We start from the raw sequence: 13,703 nt of genomic DNA on the forward strand, positions 1-13,703 counted from the left end.
CCTACCTCACAGATCATGATTTCTTTGTGAGCTGCTCATCTGCCTTTGACTAAACAACTGTGTGAGAAGCTTGCAGTCCTACTCTGATGACCCTGTTCTCTATGAGTCTAGCCTGTCAGCAATGGAACATAGGCTATCCTCTTCTTCTTTTTTTGGGGGGGGCTGTGCCCACGGCATGCCAAAGTTCTGGGGCCAGGGATCAAACCCTTGGCACAATAGTAACCAGAGCCACAGCAGTGACAATGCCGGATCCTTAACTCACTAGGCCACCAGAGAACTCCTATCTTATTCTTTCTTATTCGCTGCTAAAGTGGATATATTGGGGTGTTAATTTCAGACCTCAAGCTATTTTGTATTACTAACCCAGAGCAGGTTTTATTGAAATGGATTATTTTGCAACTTCAGACTTATTTATGACTGCATTTAGTACTTACAGCACGTCATATTTATTCATTCCTCCTTGATTTATAATTTATTTTCAATAGAACTCAGCCTCTTTATATCCTTTTAATAAGCTTTTACAGTCAGCCTGGAACTCCCTGTTAAAAATAAGTCAAGATGAAAAAAAGGTCTCAGTAGGAAAAGATGAAACCGACAGCAGTTAGTCCTTGAAGATTTATTAAGAAGTCTAAATGTTAATGGCAAAACTTCTGTTGGAGTTGGTTGAATCTTGCTTTCTAGAGACCAAAAAATTACTGGGCTCCCTTTTCACCCCACCCCCAACTTCCAAATGACTTTTTAGGCTCCTAGGAATGCTGGCCTTGAGCACTTTCCAGGCTAAAATGACTGTGACCAGGCTCTGAGCTTTGTGACCTTAATCGTGTATTTGGGAGCTGGAGTGAAGCCAGACTCTTCTCTAAGGGAGATTTTGGCTTCCTTTGCAGGTACTTTCTTGCATGCATGAACTCCTGCGGTCCTGTGAGATACGGTGTTTGTCTCTCCTTTATTTGGCACCAGGCCATGGTCCTGTGTGGGGAGACTCTGAGCCAAAGGGCCCGGGGAACTGTCAGTGCTGTGGGCGACACTAGCCACATCAGAGACTGGATGCTCGACAAGGAGCCACTAGAAAAATTGCTCACAGGCCTCAATACCCATGGCCTTGGTGCTTCTGCCCTGCAAAATTGGCTTACTTTTTAGCTTTATGGACAGTGTTGAATACTGTACAAATGTGGTTTCTCTCTTTGCTGGAGGGAAGCAGGGATCAAATTTGCAGCCCAAGGCAGTGACCATTCAAGCCCCGTGGCATGAAATTCTGTGTCCCGGTCTTTCCTTGGCTTTATTCTCCTCCCATCCTGATTTTCCTTCTGGGATTCTCTCCATTCTTCTTGTGATTCTTTTATTTCATATGTGCTTTTTAAGACACCTCCAGTCCTCACACTGAATTACATGCATGCAGAGTGCCAAGTCAGTGTAATGTGTGTTTTTTAAGGCATTAGCCTTGTTTATCTACTGCCTTAAATAGTGGTTGTGGTTAAAAATAAGCTATGGGCCCAAATTTACGGTGGAAGAAGGAGACCACAGCTTTTCTACAGACCTTGAGATCTTGTTCTAGGTTTGGCAGGGGTAAGGATGACTAAGACAAAAGTGAATTTTTCTAGAATGGATATAAGTATAACTGTATAACTGATTCCCTTTGCTGTACACCTGAAGCCAACACAACACTGTAAGTCAACTATATTCCAATAAAATTAAAAGAAAATAAAATAGATGACTAACAAGGACCTACTGTGTAGCACAGGGAACTCTACTCAATATTCTGAAAAACCTGTATGGGAAAAGAATCTGAAAAATTCGCTTTGCTCTCTATACCTGAAACTAACACAATGTTTTAAATCAACTATATCCCAATAAAATTTAATTAAAAAAGTGAATTTTGCTTGAGACAGCAGGATTAAGCTCATGAAAGGTCATGCTAATTACTCACTAGGGTTAGCTGATAGGAGATTTTAAGGAACCAGCCAGGGGCTCACTGCACACTCAGTAATGAATTGGGACAGAAAGCATATTAAAAATTTCATACTTAACAGTTCAGAAGGAGCAGGTGGAGTGGGAGGTGTTGATCCTGAGAAGCAAGAGGACTGCTAACCAGCTATGTTACTTTGAGAAACGCTTTTCCCTTTTTTACATTAGTCATCTCCTCTCTAAAATGAACTAGATGAGATGGACATAACGGTGGCTGCCAGCTCTAAAGTCCTGTGAATTCCCAAATGCAGTTAAAATAGAACCTTGAGAAGAGAATTTCCCATCACCATGTGTCTAAGTAGAAATTTGGGAGTTCTGAAATTTGAGGCCCCAAGCAGTGGCCGAATGAACATGAACCCTCAGATCCTTGTAGAGGGCTCTTGGCAGAATGACTGGTCTCCAGACCCAGAAGACAGGTATTTTCTTCATAATTCATAGTAAAGCAAATGAAAGTAAGTGTGCATGCACCCACACGCATGTGGGTGTGATTAGAGTAGTTATCAGGAGGCCTATAGACTTGTAGCCATGTTCTTGGTGAGCTTCGATACACCCATTGTAGGTATTCAGTAAATGTTTATTGTTCTGACTTGGAATTTTCTGACCTTATCCATTAAAAATATCCATCCTGTAATACCTTGTTACCTTCCCTTAGAATTCATTTGTAAACATTTTATAAAGACATAACATTTAATACCTGGAAGTGATCTTAGAGTCTTGTTAAGCATTTTTGTTTCATGATTTTTGGGGAGAAGGGTGTTTACTATGGTTACTGTCTGGTGGGATGTAGCTTGTTTTTATTTATTTATTACAGAGTCTTAAACAGATTCTGTATGTTGGGAACAAGCACTTTTCCCAATATGAGTTAGTGCTTACTAAGTGTTAGTTTTTTTTTTTACTTGTTGCCTCAAATGAGTGTTTGCTGTTAGTGGAAAGCTTTGTAATTTGAAATCTGTGCACATAGAATCTGCAGAGATTCCCTGATAGCCTGTTACCTACACTAGAACGTTTTGGCCAGGCCAATAAAGAATTTAACCAGCAATACAACGGACAAACAGGAAACAGATAAATGGTCACACAGTAGTGCACAGTTATTGCCTTAGAGCTAATCCTTGAGTACTTTTAATAAGGTGATGGCAATGTATTTAAAAGTTATTCTCTACAATGAGATGTGTATTTAGTCAGTGTGAGTGAAGTTTGACAGTTTGTCCTGCTCATGGTAGCTGCCATCTTCTACAAAAGAGAATGTGTTTTCTCTGAAATGGGCTGACACAAACACTGCCCTTAGTTTGGCCAAGGAGCCAGAAATAGTTTTGAGATTCATAGAGTATCTCCAAAATTCCAGGGTTATTGCATCATCTTCATGGGTCTGGTTTGTTTTCAGTTCTTTTTGAAACTGAGCTCAACCAGTGGGACAAACGCTTAGTAAATCACACCCACACTCAGATTGAGCACACCAGAGGCAGTAGTCAAATTGGAAAGCCCCTTTCGTAAGGATCAAACTGTGCATTTCTCTTCTGAAGGGTGGCTTTATTTCCATGAAAACGTGGTTCAGCGTGTCTTCAAAGTTTGAACTCAAAATAGTCTAGCATGGAAAACTGCTGAAGTCTACTTCATCTGCTGTCTGTTCAGTCCACAGTTCTTTTCAAATCAGGGTGCTGTGTATCTTTTACCAAGTGGCATTCCGCTGCCTTGTTCCAGCAAGTACATGCTTAGCCTGTATAGATGGCGACTTCAGTGAGAAAATATAGTTGTTTAGATGTAGAGAACTGATTTGTGATTGCCAAGGAGGAGGGGGAAGGAAATAGGATGGACAGGGTTTTTTGGGTAGATGTAAACTATTACATTTAAATGGGTAAGCAATTACAAGTTCCCAATGTACAGCACAGGGAACTATATCCAATCTCCTGGGATAGTCCGTGACAGAAAAGAATATCAGGAGTTCCCATCGTGACTCAGCAGTAATGAACCCAACTAACATCCATGAGGACGTGGGTTCGATCCCTGATCTCAATCAGTGGGTTAAGGATCTGGTGCTGCCAGGAGCTGAAGTGTGGGTTGCAGATATGGCTTGGATCTTGTGTTGCTGTGGCTGTGGCATAGGCTAGCAGCTGAATTCCTGATACAACCCTTAGTGCCTGGGAACCTCTACATGTTGTGGGTGTGGCCCTAAAAAGCAACAACAACAAAAAAGAAAAGAATAGAAAACAATAAGTTATATAACTGAGTCAATTTGTTGTATAGCAGAAAATAGGCATTGTAAATCAACTATAATTTTAAAAAAGGAAAAAAGAGAAAACATAATTATTTAGTCATGGAAGTCCTAATAAGTTTGGTCTTTGAGAATTCTTATTCCTTAAATTTCTTTATCTGAGAATTCAACTCTAGCAAATTTTCTTTTTTACGTATTCACAACCAGCCAAATGAATTAAAATAAATGACTTCTCCACACATTGCCAGCACTACTTCAAGCCTTCAGTATGTTGCAGATAGTTGACTACATCTGGGTGTATAGGCAATTTATAATCTTGGCAGTGTCTCCATCATGATTTACAATGTTAAACATTTAATGAGCATCTATTATGAGCTAGACCCTGGGGCCTGGGATTTGCCTGTAATTTAAGTGCCTCTGCTTCCTGCACCAGCCTCTTTCTGTTTCAGCTTTTGAATACTCATCACGTGCTGTTGCCAAAGCTAGCTAAGGGGCCGTAAGCTCCCTCCACCCCATGCAACAGTCTTGCCATTCCATCTGCCCTAAACGCTCTCCTTCTATCTTTTTTTTTTTTTTTTTTTTTTTTTTTGCTGCACCCCCTCATATGGAAATTCCTGGGCCAGGAATTGAATCTGAGCCACAGCTGTGGCAACACTGAATACTTAATCCACTGCACGGGGCCAGGGATTGAATCTGTGTCTTCACAAGGATCTGAGTCGCTGCAGTCAGATCCTTAACCCATTGCCCCACAGTGGGAACTCCTCTTCTATCCCATTTTTGCCTATCGATGCATTATCCTTGAAAGGCCAACTGCCATCTTTTTTTTTAAATTTTTTTTTAATTGACATCATTCCTGATCACAAGGAGCTGGAAGTGATCCTTACAAATGCACTATATGCACTGCATATCCCTTCTTGGAGATTTTGTTTGCATGCAACACTGCATTGGATTATAATAGAGGCACTATATCCAGATAAAGGTAGAGGTGGTTGTTTTGCATTTTTGATGCGTTCTGAAGGAACATGCACTATGGTAATTTTTGTGTCACAGTAGGTGCTCAGTACCATTGAATGAATGAACATTCTTGTGATTTATATGGCAGCCACTTAATATGCAAGGTGATTTTGGAGAAGAGTGGGGCTGGGATCCATGAAAGTTACCTTAGTGTGGGAGGATTTCTTGAATGTAAATTAGCTCTTTGTGTTAGAATGGATAAGCGGTGAAGTCCTACTGTACAACACAGGGAACTACAGCCAGTCTCTTGGGATAGACCATGATGGAAGATAATTTAAGATAGGTAATGTGTGTGTGTATATATATGTATATATACACACACACAAATATATATATATATATATGTATGACTGGGTCACTTTGCTTATGGCACAACATTGTTAATTAACTATATACTTTAATAAAAAAATTTAGAAAATAAGTAAAATAGCTCTGTGTATACACTAACTTAAATTTTCGCTGAATTAATAAGTTTGAAGGATTCAGGACTGGAAACATACAAAAGTGTGTATACGAGGTTAAAAGATTTTTGGTCTTTTTCCCTTCCCAGCATATAACTTAATATTTCCAGTTTTGCAATTTGCTGTTTGTTGTTAAATTCAACCCTATACTGGAAACCATATACTGGCATATTCAATACAAGATGACCCTCATTTTATCATTCTGCTGTGTGTCACATGTTATTACATCATAGGGAGGCAACATAAGTTATTCACCTTCCCGCCCCTGGACTGGGGAACCTTATTTGCAACACTTTATTGTTAGATGGATTCTCAGCCATTCTCAGAACTAGGGGATGAGGGAAAATAAACCCAAAGAAGTATAAGATCTTGAACAAAGAGAAGATATTCTTAAAACATGGAGGTACTTTTAGTGGGTACAGCTTGTTTTACGTACATTCTTTTTTTTTTTTTTTAATTCTTTGTTTTTGGTGAACAAAATAACTAAAAGAGCCACCTAAAAATCCATTTGGCACAAGGCAAGTTGCTGGTAGTTAAATTTGCGCCTTTTTGTTTCCAATTTAAGTTGATATTTTATTTCTGAGGATTCTATAGGCAAATAATATTTGTAATAATACATATCCTTATCTGACATCAAATTCAGTAATTGTTTTGTGATACTAATAAGAATTTGAGAGATGAAGGACTTGCTTTCCCATCACTATTAATATTTTACTTGTAGTTTTTTTTACTGATGTCTTTGCTAACAGAATCAACCTCATAGCTTGTGTTGGATCTTGGGTTTCTATTTTTTTTTCTTTTTTCTTTTTTCCTTTTAGGGCTGTTTCCACCACATATGGAGGTTCCCAGGCTAAGGGTCAAATCAGAGCTATAGCCACCAGCCTACACCACTGCCACAGCAACGCCAGATCCTTAACCCTTGAGGCGAGGCCAGGGATTGAACCCATAACCTCATGGTTACTAGTTGGATTCATTTCTGCTGCACCACAACGGGAACTCTGGAACTTCGTTATTTAAGATAGGTCACAGTTATTCAGGATTATCATCATAAAGAATAATTTTCAAAATATGGCTTATGTTCTGCATATAGACCTCTGAGTCTATGCTAAATGTAATAGTTTCAGCACCAGTACTAGCCATTTATTGAGCAATTACTGGGTATCATAGATTGCTAATAAGTTGGTAGATTCTCCTAGGAGGATTAAATCCTGGTCCTTGATTCCCCCCCATCCAAAGATTTAGTTGATCGAAGGGGCAGACTGGGGAATTGGGATTTTTAATAAGCTCACCATGGGATTCTTTGCTAATAGGTAAGTTTCCCTTTTAAATAATGTTGACTGTCCAAAAATGTTGCCAAGAACCCTTGAGCTCCTGTCACGCAGATTCCTAGTGCTTAACATTTTACTGATTTGTCTTCGCTATTTATTAATGTCTGTGTAATTGTTTTTTGAAATAATGCTCCATCACCCTTAAATGCTATGGTGTGTGCCCTTCCACAAAGAAGAGCACTCCCATATCTATATCTATTTCTGTACCAGTATTTATATCTACATCTGTATCTATTATCTATAATGACCCCTCTGTCATCTCCTTCCCCCTTTACCTCCATGCTTCCCCTTCACTGCCCTCCCCCCTTCCAGGGCTGTTAGACTTGCACCCTATCCTCTTTCTTGCCCCACTTCCTTGGGTGTCAGTGTCACCATACTGGGAGGGTCAGACCCAGGAGAGTAAAGGAAGATAGGAAGGAATGGAAAAATTATTTATTAGCCATCAGGAAATTAACATTATACAGATCCATCAATCAGTCCACAAACCCTCTTTGAATTTCATCAGATGCCTCAGCAATGCCCGTCTTTCCCTTTCTGGTCCAGGATTGTAGATATGAACACAGGTTGAATTCACTTGTCATGTCCATCAGTCTTCTTCAGTATGGAACCCATGCCTGGTCTCTTCCCTGTTTCTCCTGTCCTTGACAGGCCTTTCATTCTATAGGGAAACCCTCAGTTGGGACCTCTCAGTGCTTTGCCATGACTAAACCCAGGCCATGCATTCTTGGTGGGAATGATGCTATGCTCTTGAAAGTGTATCATGTCAGGAAAAATGCTCTGAGGACCTGCCCCAGCCCTGGTGATGTAAACGGTGACCTTCTCCATTATGAAGCCACCATTATCCCCATTGCATTTAGTTAGTGTTTTGTGAGGAGATGTTCTCACAATGTGCCGACTATTCATTCATCAATGGCTCCTTGCTTTTTAGACTACCACTTGATAGTTGCCGAATGGTCGTGTTCCAGGCTTCTCTTGTACTTTCCCTTCCCCAGCTGACTCTTGTTATCTTTAGGTGGAAAGCGGTAGCTAGAAATCATGATCTGGGTATCAGTGGTGTCCTTGCTTCTAGGCCCTCTCATCAGGCAGAACGAGGAAATGTAGGTGTGTCTACACACATCCACACATGTATATTGATGACTATTTTTATATCCATCTGTGTCTGTATAACCCTAAAACATGAGTTTATTCTCATAGTTCAGTTCGTAAACCATTTCCTCAGTGTTCTTTCTAGCCTTTCTTCTTCTCCAGAAATTAAGAGAGCTATTCCATTATTCTCAGGATGATAATTTTATGCCTAAACAATTAATTCTGCTTAATGTTAGCAATATTCCAACTACCCCAAAATCCTTTTTTTCTGCCACCGTTATCCTCTCTCCCTGGCTGCCAGGCATGTCACTGCTGTCCCTGGAGAGGCCCCCAACCCGATCATGGCCCCACTTCCTTGGATTTCAACCTCTTCATGCCAGGAGTGGGGGAAGGAGATGTAGGGAGCGAAGGTCACCCTCCCCCGCCCTGATTTAATGTGCTGCCAGGGTTGAAAATTACCGTATTTAATGTGTTACATACATTATGTCTGGTTTAAATAGTTCAAACTGTATATTCTTTTCTCATGAAGTGGTTGAGATTTGAGAGACATGTCTTTGCTATCAGCTTGTCTTTTTATAATTTGTCCATTTCTTCCGTAAGTGGAGTAGAGGTAAATTCCTATTAATTGGTTTTTAATTAATTATTTTTTGGCCACACCCATGGCACGTGGAAGTTCCTAGGCCAGGGATTGAACTTGAGCCACAGCAGTGACAATGCCAAGTCCTTTACTGCTAGGCTACCAGGGAACTCCTAATGTTTTAAGGAGTTTAATGCTTTGCAGCAGTAGGATGTGGTTTCTAAAACAGCACCATCTGGTGTGTTGGTAGTGCTGCCAGTGTTTTCAAGGGGGAGATTCTTTTCTTTAAATTTTGGCTTTACAAGAGCTTATATACCGAGCTTGAATTTTTCTTTTCATTTCTGAGGTTCTCTGCCTCTCTCTGCTTCTGCTTCTTCACTAAATTCAGAAGAAGCAGAAGGCTGGTCCCATGTCTTTTCTCCTTGGAGTTCAGAAATGGCATTTAAAAGAGGTAATGCATCTCCTAGACTAACTCCATCCATTTTAGGAAATCTGGAGGGAGAAGCAATTGGGAGCCAGTGACCTCCATTATAAAAATCAAAGCCCTAAATCTGATTATAGAAGAATCCTAGGAGTGATCTAAAGCTAAATTCTGTTTGCTATGTGATTCATGATGATCTAAGACTTTTCAGCTGTTTTTCATTTTCTGAAGATTGTTAAGTTGGTTGCTATTATCAACAATGTTTAGGTTTAAACAGTTAAAATCAAGGTATAGTGTTACCTACGCATGCTGTGTTCAGATTTTGCTCATTTGCTGGCATTTGCTCATTCTGCAAAGGCTTTATGGCACAAGTTGCTTTTAGATAATCTCTTACATAGTGGAAAATATCTGAAGTCAGTTGGAAGGTAACAGTACTGTATGTAAAATTTCACTTTCACTTGAAAAATTGGATTAAGTATTGCTGAATTTATCCTAATTTAAAATCTGACATAATTTCGATTTTAAAATAGTGTTTGTAGTAGCATTCATTTGTCTAAAGTTGAAATTCTATAACTTTAAGGTTTGATACAGTTATAAAAGATGAAATTGAGAAAGCAAAAGCATAAAAATTTGAGTATTTGGAAAAGAAATTGGAAAAATAGAGAACTATGCTTTTTAACTTTGAAAACTTTCATATTTTGCAGTTCTAAAAAATTGTTATGAATGAGGGATACAGGGCTTCAACTCTAATGTTCTAAATTTTTGTTCATTAATGAGGTCCTTTGTGAGGCTCGAGGTCATGCAGCTCCGTTGTCTTGGTGTGTATGCTTGTTGAGTAACATCTGTCATCTAGCAGACCTGAAGAAAACTTAAAGACTATCAAATTAATAGTCCTTCCAGTCCAAAATACTGCTGACAGAGTTAATGGAAATATTCCACTAGAAGCGTATAAATGCCCCAATGGCTTATAACAAATATTAAGATAATGTTAAAGCATCAAATTTGCAATTTTTTCCCTAAAGTTATCTGCATGAATTACTCCATCTAAAACAATTCTTCAACAGAAGGATATTCCATTTTATTTTTCTGATTCTGGAAAGTATATTTATTTTTTATAGGGATATTCCATTTTAAAATGCCTCAATGAAATAAACCTTTTAAGAAGGACTGTTACATGTTTTCCACTAAGGATAAAGAAGGAAGTTAAATGTAAGACTTCTAACTAAAAATGGGAATACCTTTGTTGTCCTTGAGTTCTTACATTAGAAATATGAAACCTGAAGTCAGTTAAGTCTCCATAGCAATCATCTCTGTTTACAAGATGAATAACACATTTCAGTCTGGATTTGGGGAAAATTCTTGAAAAGTGAAAAAAAGTTCCTCCAAAATATCAGGTGTTTGATTAAAAAATTCAGTCATTGATTATTTTGCATTGCAATGAGAAGGTGCTACGTGACCGCTGATTACTTTTACAGCTTTCTTAGTTGAGTTCTTTTCTGTGGGAACATAGAAAAAGAACTATACTGTTGATTATGCTTCAGTTTCGTACAGTTCACTCTAATATATAGTAATTTATCATGGTAAAATACAGGCTATTTTGTAGAGATCTGGTAAGAAGATAGAAAAAATACTGAGTCCTGACTAATAACATTGTCAACACTTATGGAAGACTTGGATTAAATGAGTTTTATTGCCTTGGTTCTCATCGGTTACTTTTCTGAAAATCCAAATTTGTGCTACTAAAAGAACCTCCTTTTGCCCAGGGTTTCAAGTGTTGCCTGCTACATTGTATGTACTCAGTATTTCTTGAATGAATAAATGAAAGATATTTGTTAACTTGGCTTTGAAAATTCCAAAAATTTTTATTTTTAAGTTGGCTTAAATTTATGTTTTAATTAAAAGAGCAGTTTCCTAGGAGGACAAGTATCATATGATATCACTTATAAATGGAATCTAATAAAAATGGTACAAAAGGACTTATGTATAAAATAGAAACAAACTCACAGATTTTGAAATCAAATTTTTGTTTACTATAGGGGAAACCATTGGGGGGATGATAAATTGGGAGGATGGGTATGACCTACAAACACTACTGTATATAAAATAGATAATTAACAAGGATCTAGTGTATAACACAAGGAAATCTACTCAATATTGTGTAATAACCTGTATGGGAAAAAAGAATGGATATATGTATATGTATAACTGAATTAAAAAAAAAAAAGGCAGTTTCTCTCCCCTCAGCTTCCAGCAGCTGTCAACCACCAAGCTGTTTCTTTCCCTACAGTTTTGCCATTTTCAGAATTTCATGTAAATGGGAATAATACGGTAGTCTTTTATGTCTTTCACTGAGAGTAAATCTTTTGAGATTCATCTAGGTTGTCAGGTGTATCCCTAGTTTATTGTTTTGGTTCTGAGCAGATCTCTGTTACGCAGATTCACTTCTTTTTTGCTGTTCATTCACCTGTTCATAGGTATTAGAGTTGTTTACCTTTTATGGCTGTTATGAAGGAAGGTTCTGTAAAATTCACACACACATGCCTCTACTTCTCTTGGGTAAGCACCTGCGAGTGGAATTGCTGGCTCTTTGGTAAGTAACGTTTCACTTGATCAGCAACTGCCATTGTGTTGTAAAATGGCTCTGTGATTTTTTTTTTTGAACTTTTTTTCTTTTTTTTAATTTCCTCAATACGTTATTTTTTTTTTTTCCTGTTGTACAGCATGGTGACCCAGGTACACATACATGTATACATTCTTTTTTCTCACATTGTCATGCTTCATCATAAGTGACTAGACGTAGTTCCCAGTGCTACACAGCAGGATCTCATTGCTAATCCATTCCATAGGCAATAGTCTGCATCTATTAACCCCAAGCTCCCAATCCATCCCACTCCCTCCCTGTCCCTCTTGGCAACCACAAGTCTATTCTCCAAGTCCATGATTTTCTTTTCTGTGGAAAAGTTCATTTGTGCCGTATGTTAGATTCCAGATATAAGTGACATCATATGGTGTTTGTCTTTCTCTTTCTGACATACTTCACTCAGTATGAGAGTCTCTAGTTCCACTCATGTTGCTGCAAATGGCATTATTTTGTTCTTTTTTATGGCTGAGTAGTATTCCATTGTGTATATTTACGATACCTTCCTAATCCAATCATCTGTCGATGGACATTTGGGTTGTTTCCATGTCCTGGCTTTTGTGAATAGTGCTGCAATGAACATGCGGGTGCATGTGTCTTTTTTAAGGAAAGTTTTGTCCGGATATATACCCAAGAGTGGGATTGCTGGATCATATGGTGGCTCTATGTCTAGTTTTCTAAGGTACCTCCATACTGTTCTCCATAGTGGTTGTACCAGCTTACATTTCCATCAACAGTGCAGAAGGGTTCCCTTTTCTCCATACCCCCTCCAGCATTCACTATTTGTGAACTTATTAACGATGGCCATTCTGATTGGCATGAGGTGATATCTCATGGTAGTTTTGATTTGCATTTCTCTAATAATCTGTGATGTTGAGCAATTTTTCATGGTTTTGGATTCCCAAGCAATGCATGAGAGTTGCAGTTGTTTTACATCCTTTCCAGGACTCGATATTGTCCATCTTTGTAATGTTAGCCCTTCTAGTGGATATCTTAGTAATTTTTCTTTTCTTTTTTTTTTTTTTTTCAGGACCGCACCTGCAGCACATGGAGGTTCCCAGGCTAGGGGTCCAATTGGAGCTGCAGTTGCCGGCCTATACCACAGCCACTGCAACACAGGAGCAGAGCTGCATCTGCTCTGTGACGCCACAACTTATGGCAATGCTGGATCCTTAACCCACTAAACGAGTCCTGGGTTCAAACTCATGTCCTCCTGGATCCTAGTCAGGTTCGTTAGTGGTGAGCCATGACAGGAACTCCAACCTTAGTCATATTTCATCGCAGATTTATTTACATTTGTCTAATGAACAGTGTTGCTGAGCAGTTTTTCATGTGCTATTGGCATCTTTTATTCAGTGCTTGTTCAACATTTTGCTAATTTTTTTGGGGGGGGGATGTTTATTTGTTGAGTAATGAGAGTTCCCAGTCCTTGGCTTCGTTCTGCGTTTTAAGCATTTTCATTTGGCCTTTTCTTGTTGTATAGTTTTTATCTCTGTAGTAAATCCACCCCCCCCCCCACTCTGTATGCACACGTTGGTTATTTTTTCAGTTAGATCCTTATCATATTTTTATCTATTAAAATTATCCTTTCTGATACTAAGAAAATCTGGGACATCTTTGAATCTGGTCCTGTTGACTATGTCATCTATTAACAATGGTTCTTTTTTTTTTCCTTTTTCTTGTCTAGTAATTTTTAAATTGAATGTCAGGTATTGTGTGCTAAAGAACAATGGAGACAGAGGTAAATCATATTAGTATCACTAAATGGTAACTTCTCTTTTTCTTTCAGGCCCTTAATATAGGTGATTGTGTCATTATTGTCTGTAGTTGAGCTGAATTTGAATTTTGTTGTTGCTGTAGTTACTGTGAATCCAGATGCCCCCAGTGGTGACTGGCTGCTACCTTGAGCTTAGGATGAGGCCTCGGGGTCAGGAAGGTTTTCTCAGTGTTCCTGATCTGGTCTGGGCTACATGCCTGGGCCTCAGGCACTCTCTGTGTTCTTGCCTC

At 38.8% G+C, this 13,703-nt stretch overlaps 1 protein-coding gene across 24 annotated transcripts in view; it reads left to right on the forward strand.

Moving 5' to 3' along the window:
* BICC1 (BicC family RNA binding protein 1) overlaps positions 1-13,703 on the forward strand; it is a 335,849-nt gene that overhangs the window by 149,845 nt on the left and 172,301 nt on the right. The gene's annotated exons all lie outside the window — the stretch shown is intronic.

Source organism: Sus scrofa, chromosome 14, assembly GCF_054392235.1.
Source record: "Sus scrofa isolate SSC_HxYL_T2T_F1_AM1 chromosome 14, Sscrofa_HxYL_maternal_Yorkshire_Landrace_v2.0, whole genome shotgun sequence".
Classification (NCBI taxonomy): domain Eukaryota; kingdom Metazoa; phylum Chordata; class Mammalia; order Artiodactyla; family Suidae; genus Sus; species Sus scrofa.